This window comes from Anoplophora glabripennis, unplaced genomic scaffold (assembly GCF_000390285.2).
Source record: "Anoplophora glabripennis isolate ALB-LARVAE unplaced genomic scaffold, Agla_2.0 scaffold139, whole genome shotgun sequence".
In the NCBI taxonomy this organism is placed as follows: domain Eukaryota; kingdom Metazoa; phylum Arthropoda; class Insecta; order Coleoptera; family Cerambycidae; genus Anoplophora; species Anoplophora glabripennis.
In genome coordinates, this window is record NW_019417300.1 from 326,769 (window position 1) to 351,823 (window position 25,055).

The 25,055-nt window shown below is 31.4% G+C and overlaps 1 protein-coding gene across 2 annotated transcripts in view; it reads right to left on the minus strand.

Moving 5' to 3' along the window:
• LOC108906342 (diuretic hormone class 2) overlaps positions 1–16,623 on the minus strand; it is a 109,635-nt gene extending 93,012 nt beyond the window's left edge. For both annotated transcript variants that reach the window (XM_018709574.2, XM_023456148.1), the window contains exon 1: positions 16,548–16,623. The gene's annotated coding sequence lies outside the window, so the exon portion shown is untranslated. The remainder of the gene's footprint in view (positions 1–16,547) is intronic.
• Positions 16,624–25,055: the final 8,432 nt, after the last annotated feature.

Genomic DNA, 25,055 nt, shown 5'->3' on the forward strand with positions numbered 1-25,055 from the left:
TATTTATCCACAATCAGCTTATAATCAGACTATTATCCAAACATATGAACGGTCTAAGGTGATACTTTATCCACTAGTGGAATAAAGTAACTAATAATGAAAAAATAATAAACCTATATTTAATTTATTTACTTATTAACATTAACATTTACATTTACAGTAATAGACATTTCGTTTTTTGTTTTATCTGCCGAAGATTGTGAACAATTTGTACAAGTTACGGATTACGTTCCTTCTTGTAAGGAATTTTCCTTGGATTAATATGTATACAATATACAATACTGCAGCTTTTTTTGTATCCTCTCGATTCACTCTGCAAATAAGCAATAAGCTTGTTATATTTTCCAATATCTATATTTTTGTAGACCTTCAACATCGAATACTTCGACCACATAGATGAAATTGCATATATTTTCTTCAAATTTAAAAAAATACGATAGCATGACTTGATTACATATACAATAAATAACTATTACATGGTCTTTCTTAACTGTTTTTTTTTTAAATCCAAAATAAACCATAACTTGTCCTACATCTGTGAAACATTTTATGACAGTTACAAAAGCATTTTTAATAATTTGTGTTTCGAATTCGCCGATAAAATTTAACTCAGCATTTTACTAACATACTGTATAGACTTTTCGATCATTAAAGTAGTAAAATGTACGTGAAACTTTAGAAGCAGACGTACAATAAAGAATAAATGTCACTTAAAAATAAGTATTCTTCTCTCACAACAAGAATTTTAATTTAGAAATGTTACCGTGCTATACAAACTGGGCAATCGGGGCACTATTTCATCGTTTCATTATCCCCAAACTGACTCTTACAAAACAAATAGTCTTAACTGGTGCAATAGGTTTACTCTTAAACCGGAATTTATTGCAGTCTAGCAGGCGAACGTTATATTTATAACAATATTGCCAAGACTGGATTTTCCAATAAACGGTTTTGAGGCGTACTGTCAACAATTTGCCGTCCTCTTTACAGCAGATATTCCGGGACGTTGCCGGATAAATTTAGAGCCTCATTTACCCAGGCGGAGGGAGTTTTGCGACCGGTTTTACCGACTACGTGCACTATACAACTTCCTATAGAATTCTTACCTAATATTAACAGCCAACAGTTAATCAGAATAAGACAAATAATTTAGATTTTATTTATAAACCACCCCAATAATTGTCTAAAATATCTATTTCTAGCATAGTTTAAATTTCTTTGTTTATTTGTTTTTTTTTTGTTACTCGTACAAAAAAATAAACTCCTACACCAAATAGATCGGTCTAGAGTTACCTTGTAAGAGAAGACTACTTTTTGAGATAATCCCACTGGGACCTCTTCGTGATACACTCTGTACATAGATTGAATCACTTTAGGTCACTGTTTCTTTTTGGTTGTTGGGTGGGAAGGCTTTTGCACTAAATTCCTCGGTTTAATCATATATTCTTGGTATTTCTGAAACCATGATTTGATATACCATACCCTTTGTTCAATAAACACCCTCGGACCCCCTTTCGAAAATTCCTTGCTACGCTCACGCTAATATATAAAAGATTTATAAAAAGCGAAGGGAAACTAATCAAAACTTAAAGGAAGCAGACATAAACACTTTACAAAAAAATTTTTTGGCAAAAAACACGTTTTAATGAACAAAGAAAACCAGCTTCTCGAACCCATCTTATTTCATACCAAAATGCACCAAAGAACCTTTCTATGGATAAATTGACACACACTTGAGAAATTATTTTTCTGTACTAGTACAGTACCTTACTTTGAAATACCACATCCGCAACAACCCTAACAAACAGACGAACTTTATTTCTCGTTAAATTAATGACAATACGTATCCGAGAATATGTTTCAACCCATGTGAATGAGGTTGGATGTTACCGAAGAGACAAAGCGAGTTTATGTTGATTCACGGAAATAACGCGAAAGTACAATTGCCTAAAGAAACTTCACAATTCAGAAGACACACTATAGGAATCAAACAATTAATACCTGCTAGCGTAACAAACAGCAAAGTAAACTTGGAGCTCCTTCTGCCAATTCCGCCTCCTCCACCCAATTTTACCGCGCTAATTTTATTGCCATGCAAATTTTAATTGTGCTTTTGAAAACTCAGGCGGCAGGCGTGTTTGTTGTCTGGGGGAGCGTTTCTAGCTATTAAATTCGTCGTTTGTATTACGCGAGAAAGTTTCGGTAGATAAGGAGTATCGAATTCCAGTGAATTAACTGAGAAACTCGGAGAGTATTCTGTTTGGACGGAAGATTTACGGTTTTTACGGTTGGTATTTGTGGGGGGAGGGGGAGGGTTATACGAAAATAAGGGGTATTTAAGTGGGTGTTCTACGCCGAAAATACGGTAATTGTGGTGGCGGTTTGAGGGAGGAAACGATAATTCTGAAGCAACATGTTCGAGATTAATCGGTGTCGTTCTTCTCTTTTCATCACATCAAATGTTTGTTTTATACGAGTTGAAATAGACACATCGGGAGCAGAACAACTTGACAAATATTTGTCTCATGTATGATTAAAATCGACAATTACTTAAAATGTTCTTTAATTCGTTTACTTGCTTTTCTTCTGAAACCAGCATCTGTACAAAGTCACTCACATTACATTCTACTTCCCTTATAGTTTGTACCTTTCTATTTAGACAAAATAATAAAGATTAAATGTGTGTTACTGACCATACACAATGGATAAAGTCAAGAATACCATAGAATAAGGGCCACCTTATTACAAAAGGTGTTTAATTGTTTTGTTCTAAACAAAGGACGTAATGGACTTAAAACATACTTCGATATTCGAATAAAATGCTGTTTAAAATTACATAGGAGGCTGCGATACCAACACTGACATTCTGAGCAGTTAGAAGAAAGTATAAATAATGCTTTTCATCAGATTCAACCAACAATAAGTTTCGAACAAATTACATTTTCGTTACCAAAAAGATGTCGGGCCTGTGTTCGTGGAAATAGAGGTATTTTTGAGCATTTGCTCAAATGAAATCATTAAAGTGATAACTAGTGTTATTAATATCTTTATTCACCCCCCTGAAACACCCTGTATAACAGTCGTCATACTTATAAGCCAAATAATCAACATAATTCATGTTTATGATAGCGCTGTTTCCTAAAAATTAAAAGCCATTAAGGTACGGTAAGTCATATTTGATTTAATTTTCAATTGTTTTTCTTGTTCAATTTTTCTATTTAATTTTTGAATTTTTCTTGTAGCATATTTTGATTCTGTAGGACTTTTTACGTACTAGTCATATGAAATGTGGACACTTTGCCCCATTCTAATACTTTAACAGCAAATGTGTACCTAATCGCAATAAGAGCAAATTATGGATCACTTTATTGAATTTTTGAATACTTAAATTTATTTAAAAAAATGTGTATTCTATTGTAATTTTACTTTATTGTAAATTTATTTGAGTAGGCTTAATACTTTTAACAATCAAGTAAAAATACTTAAATATAACTTTTGAAATATACATATTTTCATTTGCCTGTTTATGTAAGAACGATGGAACCATTTAAATTTTGAAATTTTTTATGAGAACTTTTTAGATGCTAACTTGAGTAGATTACAAGTAAATGAGAAAGTACTTAGAACCACTTTAGGGTCATTAAGGTGTTATTTTACAAAGAGGGAGAAGGGAATGTCAACTATAGTTACTAATGGATTTGTACTGGGTATTTCTTGTTCTTGCTAAATATGAATGGGAGGGTATAAAGGTTGAATTATTAAACGCTTTTGTAATACTGGAAATTTTCCATATTTTCTACCTGTATTGAATATTTTTTTGTGTTTGTCTGTATAACTTTTTTAATTAATTAATTTAATAAACAGTTACTAAAACGGTCAGTTATTTCCGATGCCCTGAAGCTTCTAAAAAATGATATAAAACTAACTTCGTTCTGCAGCATTCCTCTCAATTGCTTAATGAAAAATTTCCGCTAACATCGCTTTTTCATTTTCGTAGTAAAACAAACAAGCAAGATGGTTAGTTTTTGTGCCACATCTTCTATTTGTAATTTTTTCAGTAGCTCGAACAGTTGTTTCACAACATATCCTCCCCTTTATTATCTACTGACGACGTAGTTTGTTCTTATAATCGATAAAAACGCTAATATGTACATTTCTCAACTTCTCAGCTGCGAGTCCACAGTTTCAGGTTTGTTTGGAACTGCACTGTGTCGGCTTTCGTTACGAATTTCTAAATAAAACATCCGCGCCAAGGAAACTTTTAATGACAAGGGGAAGAAATACCATCAGCTAAGTGTCTGTTTTAAGCATTTCAAATTCTATTAGCTAAATCCTTTTTTTGATTGAAAGTTGCTTTTAATAACAGTTTAGGTAAAATGGTTATATTTGTCGATTACGCATTTTACTTCAGTATGTTATGTACTAAGAATTCGATAAGACCAAAAAGTTTTATAGAGCTACTTTAAAAACTACTGTATTTATTTTTTTTTGGTCATTTGAAAACCATCACATTTAAATTCATGTTTAAATTACTGAAATATATTTACTCTCGCTGAATTTTAATGACACAGAAAGGCTTTTTTTTTATAAATTCTTTGAAGTGAATATAAAAATGTTTATTATTTCATTTGCATGAAAATATTGTCGATTATCGCATTTTATATTTTAATAAATGTTAATAATGTTATAATAATTCTGTTCATATGGTAATAACAATAACTCCATTAAATATAACGTAACACATGTAAGATTATATCAAAATACGAGTAGAAATAAATTGGAAAAAAACTATTTTTTGCTTATGAGCATTTCATTGTAAAAAATATAGGCTTGGCGAATATTTCCATGTATATAATATGATTAAATATACTTATTTTTTTCTTTGAAGCATGGCAATCTCATTTCTGAACACCCTGTATACGTGAGTGAATTTAAATGCTTACCTTTATTTATAAGAGCAGGTCCCTCATAAAAACTTAAGATTTAAGGGAACCCAATTTTACGCCTTTTCATAATGTCTAAAGAAGAAATAGTACACCATTTTTTTATTAGATTAGTTCCACAATGTCCTCGAACTTCAGATAATGTACAAGCAAAGAATAGCAACGTTATCAAAGCCCAACTTTCAGTTCTTAACTAACCAGAAGTTGCCCAAAGTGCTCTAACCACGCTAATATTGCGGCAGAACTTAAATTGGGTATATCAAGAAGATATCAATTAAGGGAAATAAAGTACTCTACTCGAACCTATTGTTGTTTCGTCAGAAGTTATTAGACCAAATTTCACCACCAAACAGCGAAAGCGATCGGCCCCGGTTTTCTCTCAAGAATGAGAACCTTAGAGAGCCAATCTGGCTTATAAATGGACAGTGACAAATGGTGATAGATGCTGCAGTGGGAAATATATACATATTATTTGTTGTATCAGAAACCTAGTGCCCCATAAAAGCTAATATGGGTTAATTTCGTTGCAAGGGAAAAAAGCACGAATTAGATTAGATAGTAATTACCTACAATTTATAAGAAAACTATTTTCAATAATTCTACACTGAGAAAAAAATTGTTAATTGATACTGCTACGTTTCTCAGTGTAATATATTTTTTAATGTAACGAAAACAGTATTATAAAATATTTTTAGAAATATTTTTATGTGTAGAAAATTTCTATACGTGGTTATCTCCCTTAATCAATACATTTTTTAATATTCATATCTTTGATTAACTTTGCACTTGAAAGTAAGGGTACTAGCACGTTCAGCAAACTCCGGGGTTCTTTTATATCGCTTTTACAACAGTGTTATTAATTATTTCTTGATAATACCGATCCAACACAAACAGAGGAAAAGGAAAGAGCTTCGCTGCCACTTACTCTTGTATTTATCTCAGCACTGTACGCTGTATTTTCTTTTTAGATTATAACTGCATTGCAGAGTCCCAGTAAAATTGGAAATATACATTTTCAGCAACAGAAGAGACGTAAAGAATACGGCTGAATATTTGCTTTATTCGGTTAACTTGGAGACAGTACGGTTAAACTTTTCCCGAACATTGGTGAAACGAATCATATAAATATGTTGGAAACGATAATGTCTTGTTAAATTTTCAAGACATGTTAAATAAAGTGACACCGATTCGAAACGTAGAGGTTTGTTTTTTACCCGCTTTTCTCGAATTGGATATTTTGAAATTTGCTAAATAACAATACAATAAATAAATACAAAAAATACAAATAATTATATATTATTAAGAGTGAGTCTCACTTCTGATTTCAAAATTATGTATGTGTTTTTTGATAAATAAGACATTGAAGTATATATGCACATAATACAGTTAGTATGTTCAATTTAGAAAACTGCTCTCTACAGTCATCTCTAAAACCAAGGTCAGATATGATTCTAATAATTTTTCTCTGAAGAGTAAAAACTTTTTTCATAGAGGGAGCATGACCCCATACTAAAATAGCATATGTTATGATGGAATGGATAAAGCCATGATAAACTATCAGCGAGCTTGATATTGAGATTCTTCGTTTGAGACTCCGGATACTGTGATACACAATCGAAAGCTTTTGTCAGATCTAAACATTGACTAGCAACGTATTTCCCTTCTTCAAAACTATTGTTTATTGTGGATGTTAGACAATCTATGGCTAGTGTGGTCGATAGATTACTTCGAAAACCGAATTGTTGAGGATTGAAAAGTCCCTGAGTCTCAAAATAATTAGTTATTTGTATTTTTAAGATAGTTTCATATATTTTAGCTAGATGAGGTATTACAGAGATAGGTCTGAAATTAGAGGGATTATTAATATCATTATTTTTATAAATAGGAACAACCTTAGAAATTTTTAAACATTGGGGGAAAATATTTTTACGTATACAGTAATTAATTAAATCGGTGCAAGGTATTAATATTGGGTCGATTATTGATTTTAAAATTTTTGTTGAAATATTATATACATCCAAACAGGGTTTACTCTCAAAACTCTTAACAATATCAATGACTTCCCAAGGGGACACTTGAGAAAAGGAAAAACTATTCACTGGACGGAGTAATTGGTAGCAGCTATTTAAATCGTTATTGCAGCTGCAGAAATAAACTACTAAAAAACAAAATACATTTAGTTAGTGTGCCTATTTTAAGCATATTATAAATTAGATTACTAGTGCTTTCTCAGTCGAAATGTGTTTGTTTATATAAGTGAAATAATTTTACTTAAAACGAAATTATAGTGTTGCCTAGTCCATAATTTTTGTCGTTAAGCATACTTTGATAATAAGCTAAGAAAACTAAAAAAAGTTTCTTAATAGAAGAAAGTCTTGGGAAGTTTTATAATAAAATTTGAAATTTCATAATTCCAAAATGAATAAAATAAAACCTTGAAACTTACAGGTGTAATGCAAGTTGGGTAATTTAGTGCTATTACAAAAAAAATAAAATAACCAGTGGCATAGATATACCTAAATCGGCGTTTTTTTAATCGTCTTGTTCAAGTGTTCGATATATTATCTTCCATGTATAAATAAAACTCTTCATAAATTTTTTGTCGGAGGTATGGTTTTGCTATTTTCTCTATATTTGAAGTAAAGAGCATGACATTAGTGCACAAATAATTAGTAGGCTTTGAATATTGAAAAACAAATTGTTTCAGATAATTGAGAGGTAGGCTATTTCATAAAATTCGTGTTCGAAACCTCGGTTAAAAATACACCTTCAGCTTGTCTCAAACATAATTTGCATATTAGCCAAATCATCGAAAATAGAATAATTCATGTTTTTTAACCTGGATTTAGAACAGAAACTTACCCGTCATTTATTTGAAAGAATCTGTTGTCCAATATTCAGAGCCTACTAATTAATTTGTGTACAATTGTTTTGCTTTTTAGAAGATTTTAGGAATCTCCAAAATTTCAATTATCTCGGAAATTATGCCTGCTAATAAGCATTTACACGAAGTTTTATTTGTAGACAAAAAAAGGACTGTTTCTTCGAACTGTATAATCAAAAAGTTTATAATTTTATTTGTTACGAAAATAACACGGTTAATTGAATTATATTCCCCTTCAATTATAAGTATATAAGAAAAAATACCCACAGGTTTATATTTTAAACCTTTTTGGAATTATTAAGAAATTTATAATTTCATTTTAGACTTTGCAGGGTCGTAATTCCACAAATAAGTCAAAATGACAAGAAATTTATTGTTATTAGTATAGTATTCTTTGCTATATATACATACACTGTAAAAAAAATCTTTTGAATTCACTCAGTTTTCCTCAATAATGTCCACACCCGATGAGTGAAATTTTCACTCTATTAGTATGACTAAATCTAAAATTTTATGTATGAAACTGTTGCGACAGAAGTGAGTGAATTTTACTCAAATTCGAGTTTCTGCTAACTTCAAGTGAGTGACTTTTGGCTCTTTCTGAGTTTGTAAAACCAATTAACAGTTAATTTTTTTTCTAATATGATTTACGAAAATTTCTAAAGAGGCGACCGCCCCCCGCATTAGCCACCGCTGCCTCCATTTCATTAATATCTAGAGTGGTTTTGTACCAGTTTATATTATCTTTAAATTTTAATTTAAATACCATTATATTAAAGTCACAAACTACTAAACTGCCACAGTAATTTCTACACAGACCTGTTTTAGAGATAATATTTTAGGTCTCGATTAAAGGAGGTGAACTGATCGGACGAATAGATTGCCATAACCTATATTGTGCGTTACAAATACGTAATTATAGATAACAATTTAACTATCCTTTTATCGAGACTCAATATATTATTGTTTTTAATTAATTATTTTATTTAAATATAATTTTCACCAAAATAATCGTACACTTGTCCAGCACTACACGCCATACACCACGCCACGAGATGACCTAATGGGGACGATGGGAATAGGCAAAGACAACGCACGACAACTATAGAATAGGGCGGGCTCACTCAATAATGAGGACATTTACTCCGATTTTGCTACAAGTGCACCAATTACGTGGAGAATTTATTTAAGGAGAACCTATACTTGAGTGAAAGTACTCAGATTTTGTTCAAATATTATCAGAAATGAGTAAAACTAGCAAAATGTGCAAAATATTGTGTGAAAATATACTCAATAATTTAACTCAATGCTTTCACTCACACCTATTTTTTTACAATGTGATTGCTAACAACTATGGTCTGCTTTATCTACTTTATTCTGATTTTTTACTGAAGTTTTGAACTCATTTATCTGTAATATAAAGGCAAAGGTGTTAAAAGAAAAGAAAAAACTGGTCAAAATGAAAATAACTTAAAGAAATTTATGATATTTACGCACATTTACATGAACATGTTTAAAACTGTCACGGTCGTACTAATATACCGCACCTGTCCCACACACCGTTTCAGACTCCACTAATTGTAAGTTTGTTGATTGGATACGCCTGCCACATATCAGTTCCAGTCGGGAACTGCACAACGTAGAGTGGGAATTTCGGGATATTTTACCAAACATTAGCCTCTTGCATCATTAAAGGAGCCAAAGCTTTTGTGCCTCTGGCAGGTTTTACGAAGAGGGTTATTTAACGTAGAAAATTAAATAAAAGTAATTACTAATTAATTTAACCTTTCCCGCAGAATGTACATGTGAAATTTTCACTGTATTATTATTTTCGTTTAAGATTTCGTTTACGTCTGTACTTCTATGGACGCGGTAGCGAGGAATCTCATTTTGAGCGTGGCTTCGTAAATTATATTCATGTGTTAGAAATATTCGCAATGAATAAATTAAGATTTCGATTAAATTTGATTTATCGTCTGAGTTAATTAATTTCACTGTATCAAGTCGTTTTACTTATGGTTCTGATTGATTTCAACTGTTTACTAGATGTTGTGGGTGTAAGTCAAAGCTGATCGGGACTATAGTACGCGAGGTAGTTGTTCACGAACACATTCTTCTGTGTATACGAGATGTCCCAGGTTGTACGACTTAATTTACAAAAAAAATCTCCCAATTACCGCACTCATCCCATACGAAATATTTCACACTCCAACACCGCATATTTTAGGATTGGAACCCCATCGTCAGAACAAACCGAGTAACTGTTTGCTTTTAAATTAGAGCCAATTTTCTTTGCGTACACTTTTTTTTATCTCAAACGGTGCACGTTTTTCCAGCCATTTATTTTGTTTCGCGACGGTTAGGCTTTTTATTAAATTCTTTATACTCGGATGGGCATTCGAAGTGTTCGGTCCTATGGGTCCTAAGGTAATGCCGCGGAAGGTATGGTAACGATTTGTTTCTCCGATTCTCGAAATAAAATATATAAATAAGGATTAGGAAAAATATGCCGCCAAGGCTGGCTGCAAAGGAATCTCAAAAACAAGATTATTATGTACTTACTTATTTATTTAAAATGGAAAATCGTTCGGCAATTACCAATTTGGGAACATTTTCTCAATATGTATCTATAGTCCATGAAAAATGAACCTTTAAAACGCAATTTTTGTTAACTTTCCTGAATTTTTTATATAAGTTAGTTTGAGGTGTTCACTTAGTGCGCGTAAGTCCAATATCTAGGTTGATAAAAAATATAACTTAATTGTTTTTTCTACAGAGTAGCCTACTTTCCCGAGCTGCACAAAATGAAAATATATTTGCATATACAGGGTGTTCAGTTTTTCCTGGGCAGGTACCAACTTAATTTTTTTAAATGGAAACCTATATTTTTTATGGCACTATCGAATTCTACGTGAAAAATTAACGGGACTTGTGTTATGATCCCTACTAAAATATTGATAGTTTTCGACATAATCGACTTTTCATTTTTTTTTTCTTATGTTTCGTCACTTCTAGTATAGTTGACATAATAATGATTGTATGACAGCTAGAAATTTTTTTTTTTTTTCAGGAACTGTAGAGTGAAGATGGCTCTTTCAAAAAACATATCAAAAGTTGACCTGCGATATACAGGGGGCAAAAAAATCGTGCCAAACCTAATAAGTTAAAGTTTGAAAAATCTCGACTTTTTCAAATAGAACACTCTGTGTTTTGTGATTTCATTAGATGCCTTTCTGTAGACCCTACAATTTTATAATAGCTCCAAATTTTTTAATATCCAATTTCACTAATAACTTTTCTAACTACGGTAACAGTGCTTGATTTTCAATATGATACGGACGAAACTTCTTCAATATTTTATTTGTCAAGCTTTTGAAAACTCCAAGGTTACTACTAATTTCCTGGCACTAATATTTGGATTTTCAACAGCAGACGCCACAACTTTAAGCTAAGTATTATCGTTGTTAGTTTCATGTCTCCTGGTAGTTTTCTTATAATTCGCATTTGCTGTTCATTCAAACCTTTCCTTCACATTTTCAAAACAGTGGGAATCTGTAAATTTGGATTATTTGCTTTGTAAATACGTGCTGCTAGCAAACATTTCCCATATTTTGCTAATTGTTAATCACTTGTAGCAATTTTATGTTTTTTTTTATTTTATTTACAAATAAATGGTAACTTTCCATAAAGACTTATTTATTACACTCAAATATCTAAATTTTTCAGTTATTAGTTTTTATTTTAAATAGTGTAGCTAGACTACTAATAAATTTAATAAAAATAAATACCCTTACAATATTTTTCCCGACAAAGGAACGGGCGCAAATCCGGTATTTTACATAAATATGGTTTTTTTACAAAAACTACGCAACTTAGGTTTAGGGAAAGTTATTAAAAATTTTAGGTCTACAGAAAGACATATAATGAAGTCATAAAACACAGGGTGTTCAATTTGAAAAAGTCGAGATTTTTCAAATTTTGGATTATCAGGTTTTGCCCCTCTGTATATCGCAGGTCAACTTTTGATACGTTTTTTTGAAAGAGCCATTTTCACTCTACAGTTCCTAAAAAAAATCATTTCTAGCTGTCATACAATCATAATTATGTCAACTACTAGAAGTGACGAAACATAAGAAAAAAAGTCGATTATCTCGAAAACTATCAATATTTTAATAGGGATCATAACACAAAGTCCCGTTAATTTTTCACGCAGAATTCGATAATGCCATAAAAAATATAGGTTTCCATTTAAAAAAATTAAGTTGGTACCTGCCCAGGAAAAACTGAACATCCTGTATATGCAAATATATTTTCATTTTGTGCAGCTCGAGAAAGTAGGCAACTCTGTAGAAAAAAAAATTAAGTTATATCTTCTATTAACCTAGATAATAGACTTACGCGCACTAGGTGGACACGGTGTATAATAACAATAAGTGACAGTAATTTTTTTTTTCAATTCCCGGCCAGGGGTGAAAAAAATAAAATAAAGGGTTTTTTCAAGATGGCTCAAAAGGGGTAAGAGCTAGAAAAAAAGTTTTCTTGTATTATTAAAATTAACAGAGTTAGGGAGATTAGAAGTTAAGGGATGATTTCAGAAATTTAAAAATCCATAACAAGCAGAAGAATGAATACATTTTATATATTTTTTCAATCTACTCTAAAAAATGTAAATGTAAATGTTTGTAACCACTTAGATCAGCAGTACCCAAATAAATGGTATGGGTAGAGGTAATGGCGCTCCTGTAAATTGGCCACCACGTTCTCCCGACTTAAATCCATTGGATTATTTTTATGTGGTCATCTTAAGTACTTTTTCAATTCAATAGTTTTAACTTTAAATAGTTTTCTCACACATCCGTAGTTCCACAAGGATCTAATTTAGGGCCTAAGCTAATTTTGTTATTTACTAATGATGTTGAAATTATTATTATTATTAAAAATATACTATTTTTGTTTCCTTTGTAGATGGAAATTTAGTTAATAAGTTTGACACCAAGCTTCTACAATTTTTCAGATGTACCTAAGCTTCATTGTGATAAGTTTATACTGTTTTATTTTGCTGATTTCTACGTCCAACAGAAAGGATAATTCGTACTTATTTGGAATCAGTTTTGTCCATAATTAAAAAATTATTTCAGAATAACACCAGCTTTACAATTTGAATGGACGAATTTCGAATACATGGATGGAAATTAAGGGATGTAGGCTGATTACAGTATTACAGTTTTTTCGCATGGGAACATGTGACTGTCTAATTAAAAGGCAATCTCCGACAGAAAAGGGTAAATTTAAAAAACAAATATTTTATCTTGGGCCCGTCCAATTTTTTGTAATGAATAGTATTCGGGTGGAGTCTATCTAACCGATTTGTTTATTTTGTAGTAAAAAAACTCAAAGGCCGTCGACCAGCTTTCTGCGTCCGTAGCCGGTCCGAGTGTTGTTCTATACAGGATTGTATTTGAAATATTTCCATTTTCATCAATTAGTCAAAGAATATAATTTTGAGTAGTAATTTGAAAATATTATTAAATATTAAGTACTACACTACATTCTCCCTAAAAAGATCAACAAAACAAGGTGTCGACATTTCAGGATAAAGTCTAACTATAGCCTCTACAGAGGCAAACCGAAATATCAAAATTTTTATTCTTTTGTCTCAATATAAAAACTGAAAATCATACCTATCGAAAATCTGTTTTAATTATAAGTTTCAATTTTTCAGATATAATAAATTAATATTATTTTAACCGTATGCGTTTTTCAAATCTCTGTAAAATTTCATTTCAAATGATGTATCTATCATACAAGTTACTTATAAAAAAAATTCGGAGTCACATGAGAAAAATTATTGATAAATTCAACTATTTCTATGGTCCAACTCAGTGTGTCATGTATTTTTTCATCAATACCTATGTCATACAGATACATGGCATACTTAATTGTTAGAAGAAACAACTGACTACAAGAAAAAACGTTTGGAGAACATTTTTCTGTATAAACATCATGTTTGATACATTATTTACAAGCAAATTTTATGGAAATTTCAAAAACTAAAAAGCAAACTGTTACATTTAAATACATATAATTTATAACTGCACTATCATTGAAAAACCGAAAGTTATAGAAAACTATCGCGCACCTACGTCATATGATTCTAAGCAAAAATCGAATAAAAATATTCTTTATAAAAATAAAGAAAAATCATAATTATTTCACAAACATCCAAATTAAGCGTCATGTACCTTTAAAGCAAATCAATCCATTGTTGCCATATTTTCGGGGAAAATAAGAACCCCTAAAAACTGTGAAATTTGTCACACCTTGCACAGTTATTGTCCACTCTTTTAGAATTCTAAGCAATTTTAGTTTGAATCATGCAAAACGAATTAAATCTGGGTGGGGTAAAAAAGGCCTGCTGATAATTGGAACGCATTTTACTTGTAAATTTTCCGATATCATTAAGAGAAAAATCACCACTTCATCAGTCTCACCTAAATTCAAATTTATTCAACATCTCTCCACAGTATATCTAATTAATGACTAAATATTAAAATTAAAAATTACTCCTTTAAATGTGGTTTGAGATAACTAGTTGTTGTTAACCGTTCCTAAAACAAATTAACGCATGGATTTGATGAAATCTGCTGGTTTAAATGAATTACGGAATCATCTGGGAATGGCAGAAAATAAAGCAATTTATATTAAATTAAATTAATGAATATAAAATAAACCGTATGGTTGATTCTTACGCCGGAAAATTGCCAGACAAATTGCTTTAGAGATTTGCGAAACGCAGTTTTATTCTAGGCTGTTGAGGTATTTTGATTCTTTCCGTACGAACGTACATAAGTATACAAAAGAGAATAAGGACATTGAAGTACTGTAATAGAGGATATTTAAGTGTAGTTCCCAGTATTAAGTTATTTTTTCTGTTTAGGCAACAATAAACAAAGTACTTATACATAGAGAATATTTTTACCATCAAATTTTTATGTTCCGATTCAGTAAAAATATAAGCTGTTGCAAAAGATATTTAAACACTGTTAAAAAAAGTTTGACACGTAAAAAAATTCAGGCTCTGTTCATACCTTCCAAACTATTGCAAAATTACGAAAGTGAGCTCGCCAAACTGAAATCCTGTAAATGAGTTAAAAACTTTTCGACTGGATATTTCTTATATTGAAATTCTTTTACAGTTTAATTAAAAGGATTATTAAACAGCTCCTGTAATGTTTTTTGTACAGGAAAATCTGAACTACAGCTGAAATATTGGATAAATACCCTCAGTTGTTTCACAAAAAAATTTAAAAAAATATGTTGGGTATATAGGATACTTCATATTGCAGATTCTGCAGTCGTAGAATGTTTACAATGAAAACAATGACATAAAACCCATTAAAAAATCTATTAAACACAGCTTATCTGATATATACAGTGTCAGAATGGTCAAAAAATTAAATTATAAATTAATTGTAATATTTTCTGTATGATTTATGGATGCAGAGACTAGTAACGTAAGTAAAAAAGATCTATTCATTGTATAGAAATTTAAAAGTGTAATAGTCCTCGATATTTTTTCATTTATTTCCATTTCTTTGTTTTGCGTATTTATTTTTCCAGAATTAATGTCACTTTGCACGAACGGTTTGCACTGTTTTATGTATAATACTTTTTTTTAACAATTAAAACATGTATATAATGACATTGTGTTAAATTTCTGTTAAAATTTTTCAAAAATTGACAAAAAAAATGATGACAGCATTATGATTTGCAATTTTAATGTAGGCATATTTTTAGTTTAAAGCTTTATTTGCTACTTCTGTTAATGGCCTATAAACATTTATAAATTTGAACAACTTGTATATACAGAGAGAAATGGAAGGAGGGAATCTTATTTTTTGTTTTTACCAGAAACTTTAGTAATAAAATTGTATGTTTCTTTTCTGCAATTCGATTAGAAATTAAAAATTATACTTCATTCCAATTGTTTGATTACACGGAAAAAAGTATTTTTTTGAAATATAGATATCTTAATTGTGCACTAAAGACTTGAAACTTCTTAAGAACTTGGTTCTTTATAAAGAAAACAACAATATTTCCTTCAACATTTATTTTTTCACATTTATTTTAAATTAGCATTAATGCAAACAATTAAAAGTACTTGGCAAGTGTCGATTAATTATTACACAAAAAATAGTTTTCGACTTACATGAAATGAAAAAAATTCATACACCTATTTTAATTTTGTGTTAATAAATTAATTTATGAAGTATTATTGGTTGTTTGTAAAATTAATGATTATAATTTAAAATAAATGTGAGAAAATAAATGTTGAAGCTCTGGATCGAGAGCGGAACGTCCATAGAAAATAGTTGCATTATTAACCAAGTTCTCAAAATGTTCTAAATTTTCGTATACAACATTTTTTTAATATTAATACCTTCTATACTCCCTAAGTTTTGAAAATAGAGAATAAAACAGATAAAAGTTTAAAACTTATGACCCTGTAACTAAAAAGTCGAATTGCGACAGAACTTCATTATTTTATATGGAAAAATAATTTTACCCATCCTCTGAACAACTAAGTTTTTGAAAAACTTTCTCTACCAGTATTCGACTTTATAAAAAATGGTACATATACTGTGGCGTACAGTTTGAGCGTGGCGAGAAGGAAGCGATATCAAGCAATCTTAGAAGAAAACAAATGACAGTCGACTCACCTCCGACTCGTGGTCACCTGTTGGTGCGGCGGTGTCGGTGTGCGTCTGGTGGGCTGCGGAGTCAGTCGTCGGTGATGTGGGGTTGTCGCAGAACAGTGAGAGCCGCGAGTCCAGCACGGACGTCTTTTATATAATGCGCCACGACGCTGGAACCGCCTTCCGGCCAATGGGCGCCTACCCGAGCACACCTCCAGTTATCAACATTTAATTTCGGGTTATTATAAACCAATTCATATTCGGTTTTGGATAATTAGTGACATGCGTTGGTCGCGGGGTGCCGGCGCGAAGATCGAGTGGTTTCTTCCGCGAAATATCGGGGTGGGGGTGGATTTTCTCGTATTGCTGTAGATTGTTCTTCGGGCTATTAAGAGTTAATCCCAGGGGGAAAGGCCGGGACTCTTGGATCTTTGCATGAATTAAAATTTCTTGCCGTCGTTCGTGTCACTGGCGCATCCGCCAATTTTAACAATTTTCATTTTTGTTTATTTGGCGATTTCAATACACCATTCCAGCTTATAATTCTGCAAGCAAGCAACATAAATGTATTATTTTTCATTTCTTTAGTTTTCGTTTATTTTTTTTCAAACTCTGATCTACAGGGTGTTTCAGGGTTGACTGGTCACTGAAAGAAAAAATGTAGGAGTCTCCAAAACAATTCGTTTTCTACAGAGAGGATTTTAGCAAGTGAAGAAAATTTCACATTTTCTTAAATACTTCTGGAAATACTTGAACTTTATCTTGTAAAAACGTCAAGATAAGAAAAATGTTCATATAAATATTTAAAAAATATATATTTATTTAAATATTTAATGTAAATTAATGAAACCTGAGATAATGACTTAATTAATAATGGGCTAAAATTTATTAAGATTATACATTTATATATTTTGTTAATTGGATAAATGATTTTAATTCCGGTTGTTGTTTCTAAGAAAACAATTATTTTCCGTTTTATTCGATTAACGAGCCATTTTTGGGTAATTCTTTATTTACACGTAAAATAAACCTTAGATAAAGTTGAATAAATCAGAAATAATTTCATTTTCAACTGCTTGTTTCACATGAAAAAAATTATAGTAGGTTTTAATTAACATAAAGCTATTTAATTTTTTTTTTCAATTTCAACAAACAAATACAAAAATACGACAACAAATACAAAACAATAAAGGTACGGAGCATTTCTATAATTTCAATCATTTGTGATAATATTTGAACTAAAACTGAATATTTTCACCCGTTAAATAAAGTATTATACAGGGTGTTCCGTTCATATTTTTGTGCAAGTTCCTCATAGAAAAATAATGATAGAACACACCAAAAGTGTAAATAATTTGGCGAGAAAATACCACTCATAGTTTTGAAAACGAAAATAGATTGATTTTCGAAACGTTAACTAAGCGTGTGACATACAGGGTGCCCCTTCATGTTGTGTGCAAGTTCCTCATGGAAAAATAATAGGGGTAGTTCATGTAAAGTTTTTTTCTTAGACGCCCTGTTTTCGAGATACAGCGTGTTGAAGTTATTACTTTCCAAATGATTTTCCTTAATTACACAGGCCAACAAGGAAAAAATTCCAGAGATCAGACACTGCGTTTCCGAAGGCATTTGGCGCGCTGAATCCGAATCTGGCCTCAGAATTGATCCATCACCCTAGGTTTCCGAGATATTCTAACCTAAAAGTGCAAAAAACCGTATTTTTGCTATTTTCAAGGTTATGTAACTTGGCGAAAAAAATTTTTTTTCTCAAAACTGAAAATATCATTGGAAACTACTATCTTTCCCCTTCAAAACGCATTTTTTTATTTGTAAAAAGCTTTATTTTTCGCGGAGATATCGTCGATTAAAGATGATCAGTATAGCTACCTTATTAAACCATGGCTCGACCTATAACACAATTAATGGGTATTATGGGTTATTGGGTAATAGGGCTTGAAGTTAACCTTCCTGACGATTAGGGCTCACAGCGCTTAGTGTTGTGGGGTTATAGGGCTTGGGATTAACCTTCCAGACATATAGGGCTTGGGGTTAACCTTCCTGACGATTAGGGCTCGCAGCGCTTAGTGTTATTGGGTTATAGGGCTTGAAGTTAACCTTCCTGACGATGAGGGCTCGCTCCGTTTAGTGTTGTGGGGTTATAGGGCTTGGGGTTAACGTTCCTAACAATTAGGGCTAGCAGCGCTCAGTGTTATGGGGTTAGCCATGATGTAATAATATAGCCATACTGGTCATCTTAAATTGACGATATCTCCGCGAAAAATAGAGCTTTTTCCAAATAAAAAAATGCGTTTTGAAGGGGAAAGATAGTCGTTTCCAATGATGTTTTCAGTTTTGAGAAAAAAATTTTTTTCGCCAAGTTACATAACCTTGAATATAGCAAAAGTACGTGTTTTTTGCACTTTTAGGTTAGAATATCTCGGAAACCTAGGGTGATGGATCAATTCTGAGGCCAGATTCGGATTCAGCGCGCCAAATGCCTTCGGAAGCGTAGAGTCTGATCTCTGTAATATTTTTTTTTTGAAATTTTGTCGGCCTGTGTTATCTTTAAATCGGTTAAAAATAAAAATGTCAAAATTTGTACACGAGTGCGTTAAGAATAATGTGCAAACTGTTTTTTTCTGAAATGCCGTGTCGCCGATACAGGTAATTGCAGGGGTACAATCGAAAAAAATATGTTAAAAGTCAAAATTTATTACATTTCTAAACGGTTCTGTAAACTCTAAAGCATACTACAGAAAAGGTATATGTCGAAATTCGGTAGCATGTACCATTTTCGAGAAAAATGAAGTTTCATAGAAGGAAATGGGGGATAATTTCAGTATCTTCTGTAGTATTTCGAGTTTGCTCATTTATTTAATTAATTACCATAATCTGTTTATTTTGATTTACTTTTTTAAATGTTAGTTTACAACAAATTGAAACTTAAAATAAATTTTAATTTTTTTTTTTAATTAATAAAATGTTTTACAATTTAACTGTTTCATGCGATACGTAAGAAATTAAAATTATAGTTTTAAATGCAAATACTGTTGGTAGCTAAATGTCTTCAGCTCAATCAATGGTAAGGTCCTCTTTCAATTTAATATTTTGTTAATGTACTTGTACCGCTTTAAATAAGCAAAAAAAATGCAACTTTCAAACTGAAATCACTTAATGGAAATCAAATAACTTGTTCAAAGTTAAGATTTAGAAATGTCAAAGGCAGTATGTATTCTTAAAAATTAACATTCTTTATGAAAATATTATGTATGCCATACTGCATGTTCTGAGGAAGATAATATTGCTTTTTACTTATTAAAGGGGGTAAGGGAGTTTTACGAATGAATTTTTTCCAAAAGATGTAAAGAGGAGAGGCAGCTTTAAGCTACAAAGAATGTAGAAATTTGTACAAAACGTGTAAACGTGTCTAAAAAGGAATAGGGAAGAGATCTTCAAAGAGCATTATTGATTGTTTTCATACTCCTGACATAAAATTCTTAGAATAAAATAGAAGAAATTTAATTCAATATTTCCTCAGTTTATATTATTTACCACATAGTCTCCTAAAAAAGTTTCAGCAGTTTTTATACAATAAAAATATTCATTAGTATTATTTTTACTAGAACTCGATGTATTTTGATAAAACAATTTCATATGGAGGAGTTTTGCGCGAGTTATAATAAATTAATATTGGAACTTACTCCCTTTGATAGTTTCATACATCAACTTTAAATAAGGATTATTTTTACAACAATTACGTAATTAAAAATGCAAATTCATGGATATTAAACAACAATATTGATAGCAACGTGTTAATTCCAATCTAAGACGACTAGATAAAGCTGCCTGCAGCTGTAATTACACCGTACTCTATGCAAAATTTCAAAAGTCCTTCAAACTTTGACATGGAAATCTCCAATAGCATTTGGAAGGACTCTAAATGATTCAAACTTGCCCCGAATGTAATTCTCATTGATTTGGCTTGAAGGAGCTAAAGTATTGGAAGCCCTGGAGACATTATTGCAGGGCGTAATTAAAATGCCCGACCAAAATTTAATAGTGGATTTTACGCGGAAAAGGTTCGTGTAAACATACATGATAATGCTTAAAAATATAATATTAAGTTTTAATTTTAGAAAAAGTTTAAATTTTGCACTAAATTGAAACTATTTACAATACTTCTCAAAGTAACAAACAAAAAATAATTAAATCACCTTATAATCGGACTTTTATCCACACATATGAACCGTCTAAAGTGATACTTTATCCACTAGTGGAATAAAGTACTTTATTTTACTAGTAGTATAAAAAATAATAATAAACCTTTTATTTTATTTTTCGCCCTTCCACAAATAAGAAGTGGATCTTATTTGTGGAAGGGCGAAACGGGCGGTGTCTATGAGACGCCTTCATTATAGCCATCCTTCTCTATCGCATGGATTTCTATGGCTTACTTTATCGCTCTCACGTAACTTCAGATAGACCATCGGTAGGTACTTTCCTACCCGGTAGACTCCTCAACATAACTTTCTGCTACAGAGAGCTCTTCCATCCACCATGCCGTTTGATGGTTGTAAGATCAGCACCTTTACTGGCCAATAAAGTTGTTGAAGTGCGCCTCATACAATTGCCAGTATAAGCTTCTGGATTTGCGATATTCAGGAATGAAGCAATTATTGAAGATACCTTCGCCAATGTCTTGATTCCAACAGGCGAGAACTACATTTTTGATTGATGTATCTTAAAAAGAATCTATCTTTGTAAGGCAAATTCGGCGCAGAGAAATATATTTTCTGCGTATTTCAACAGCATTCACGCAAAATCCTTCTTCTATAATTGTAAATTTTCTTGAAATGCCCATCTTGGTCTGTACGTCACTAATTTTCAAATTTGTCAATTCGCAGCATCGACAGGCACCAGAAACCCTCATTATAGTGCAACCTAAAATAAATCAAGGTTCACTATAACCTAACACCTAACAACATGTAAAACGTAAAGAGATATTACCTTAATCATTAAATATTATTTATTGAAAGCCCTTGTCAAAAATTCTTCAATATGTGCTCTTTCCAATACTGCAGCTTTTTTGCTTTGTATCCTCTCGATTCACTCTTGAAATAAGCAGTAAGCTTGTTATATTTTCCAATATCTATATTTTTGTAGACCTTTGTAGACCGTCAACATCGAATAGTTCGATCACATAGATGAAATTGCATATTTTTTCTTAAAGTTTAAAAAATACGATACCATGACTTCTTCATTTATTGTCATTACTCTCCGTTTTTCCCTCCATTCGTTAAATTCGGCGAACACTTTTTTGTAATGTTCCCTGGATTTCGTTGGCAATAAATGGAAAATTGCTTCTTGAGCGTCTTCAAAAACAGCCACAGGAACACGATTACTTTCTCGCATTTTTACCAAATCCAGATAGAACTGATTATTAAATAATTGATAATACTATGGCAACCAGTATTTATAACAAAACCTACCACGTTTCATAAGAAATATCAAGTCGTGTGAAAATTTTTTTATTAAATTACGATCATTTTGACTCCACAAATATAATTGTTTTGTGCTTGTAGATAAAACGTTGCATTGCATTCGTGTTTTAATTGCCTTTTATCCACTTAAATATTGCGTGGATAAAATGCTACTTAAACACTTATACAATAAATAACTATTATTATTTGTTTTAACTCGTTACCGCTGAGTTTGTAAGTTTTATATCTACTTATACTTTCGTTATTCTATTCTTGAATCTGCTGAGTATTAAGATTTTGTTTTACAGTCATTGGAATTGTTACAAGTTTTTAAACTAAACTAATTAACATTTTCATAAATGAGACTTTAAAGTTTTTATATCAAAAATACAAGTTTCTTTTAAACTAAACCATTTAATATTTTTATAAAAGAAAACTGAAAGCTTTTATAACAAAAATGTTAAGTTAAAAAGTAAGTATTAATAATAATACCTAATTGTAGGAGCTTTACTGAATATTAAAGGAATTGTATCATACTTAAAAGTTCAAACATCAATTTAACAAACATCATCACGTCTATTAAAAGGAAAAATATTTTGGACGCCGTTTTTAACAAGTTTAACGGAACACATTTTCTCAGTGTAGTATCCAAGTTGAAATTGATTCACGATTTTTTAATATCTATTTATGAATTTTCACGGCCTGGGCAAAAGGGAAAATCAATCAGTTGAAAATGCCGACTTATCGGTTGAAATTTCCGTTCTTTATTCAAATTATGCCACTATTTAATTTGAAACCGAGTACACAGCGAATCTTAATCTGCGTTGGTCATTTACTTACTTGCTATTAATGTGAATGAAAGCCATAAATGTCCGATACAGGATCACAACGTAGGCGTAGGTTGAAAACATGGACTAATCATTGATGGATGAATTGGTGTATTTCACATGGGAAAATGTCATCATTCTAGTTTATGCAAACAGAGCCGACCCATTTGTAGGTTTAGAAGTTCCAGTTAACAAAAATGTCACTGGAAAAAATATACTAAAAATTTACGGAGTTGTAGTAGCACTTTTGATTATAATTTAACCTTGAAAACGAAGATAAAAATAAAAAAGTTGCCTACAATTTTTTTTTTTTTGGGTCCCGAAGGTATTATTAAATTTTACTGCAATAAAAGAAATATATTTGTTCGTGGAATTATACGAAAATGTCCTTATACAGGGGGGTAATATTTCTACTGGGTGTTCTATGTCGAAAAAGATTACTTTTACTTTATATAAACGTGGTTCCAAAAATTCTTATGAGAAAGTTATAGCCACTTAAAGGGTCCACTCTGATGATGGTGTTTTCTAAATAACTCCGAAACCAGTTGAGATAAATTTATGAAATTTGGTAACTAGCTTAACTCTTAGTGCTCAGTCCGATACTAAAACGAAATTTACCATAACTTTTTATGCTTTGACTTTTTTTACTTTTGACTGAAAAGTGTGAAATTTCGGACTTTTTTAATTTCGGGGCACCCTGTATATGATTACAATTGTAACATTTTTTTTGCAAATAATATAGTATCTTTTCCCGTATAAAATAGTTTCTATTATATATTTTTTTTCATTTAATTTTAGGACCTACAATCATAAAACAAAATATTTGCTGTTCGATCAAATGTTTATTAAACTGAATGTTTTATTTCATGTTTACGTTAACAAGGCTACCTTTTGGGCTGTATTTAAAGTATTAATGCCGTTTTAAAATCGCAGTGTAAATGGTACAAGGACTATACTTTGATTTAAATTGTTGGAATCATATCCTTGAAGAGTAAAAGCTTCTTTGATTAACTTTTCTTATAGCTACCGTAAAATTTATATTAGTAATAAAGGACTAATAGTATTTTCGAAGGTCCATTCGTTTACCCAATAAAATCCTACACCAACAACCTCTAACGTACAGGGTCTTTAAAATAAGGGCGAAAAAAATAGATAAAGTAACGTAAATATTCAAATAATATCAAGATGTGAGAAGTTATTAAAAAAAAAGTTATACTAAAATATTTTGTTTAAATGTGGTACCAGTAGATCAGAATTTATTAGAGTATTATAATAGTCACTACAGTCTGTCCGCGGTTAGGGTGAATAAGAGGAAAAACTTTTTTATTTCAAATAGAAGGTTGTGAATAAAATGACATTTTATTCTTCACTTGTGTCACTGTACTTTGTACTAACTTTACATCAAAAAATATATCTAATACAGTGATACCGTAAGGGTGACAACAGTTATCGCCAATTAATTCAAGAATTCAATGAAAAATACCCAGGTGTGCATGTGTCGCAGTCGTCTTTACATAAAGTAGTTCAAACATTTTGAGATAAGCAAAACTTTTTACTGAGAATAATTTTTTCTCGAAAAAATTGACAATAAAAAAGTTTGCAAGAGTGCGGTACCCCAACCGAGGACACACTGTATATTGTTATTATTATTATCATTATTATTATTGTTGTTTCTTTCGCATGACGTTAGTGTTTTCTTAAGGAAGCGCATCGGCAATTATCTGCAGCATTACTATTTAGCCCGCGAATTTCCAAATGTGTACACTCGACAAGCGCTCAGTTGTTGATAGCTACCAGAATACATGTGTAACGACTGCATAATCGCAGCCTCATAATTTAGTTACACAAACGAAAACAACGCCAACTGAGATATTAATTAGCGATAGCGCCATATGGGACTGTTTGAACGTCCCGTTTCGGTTGAAGCGGCTGACAATTGTTCCGTATCGTTGCTCCATTACAGATTATTTTACATTTTTCCGTCGGGGTCCGCGGGAATTTAGTTTTATCAGTGGCAAATTGCGGAGGCAGGACGCGCGAGGACGAATGAAAGGTATGAAAATACCTACTGTCTACAGGGTGATTCGTAATAGGCCAGACGTTACAAGGCGATTGGGAACCTAAAGATTATATGACATAAACTTTTTGTCGTACATGTTATGAAACATTCTGTAAGTATACAGAAAAAAGTTACGCTTTTTCAGGTTTATTAATATAAACCAAAC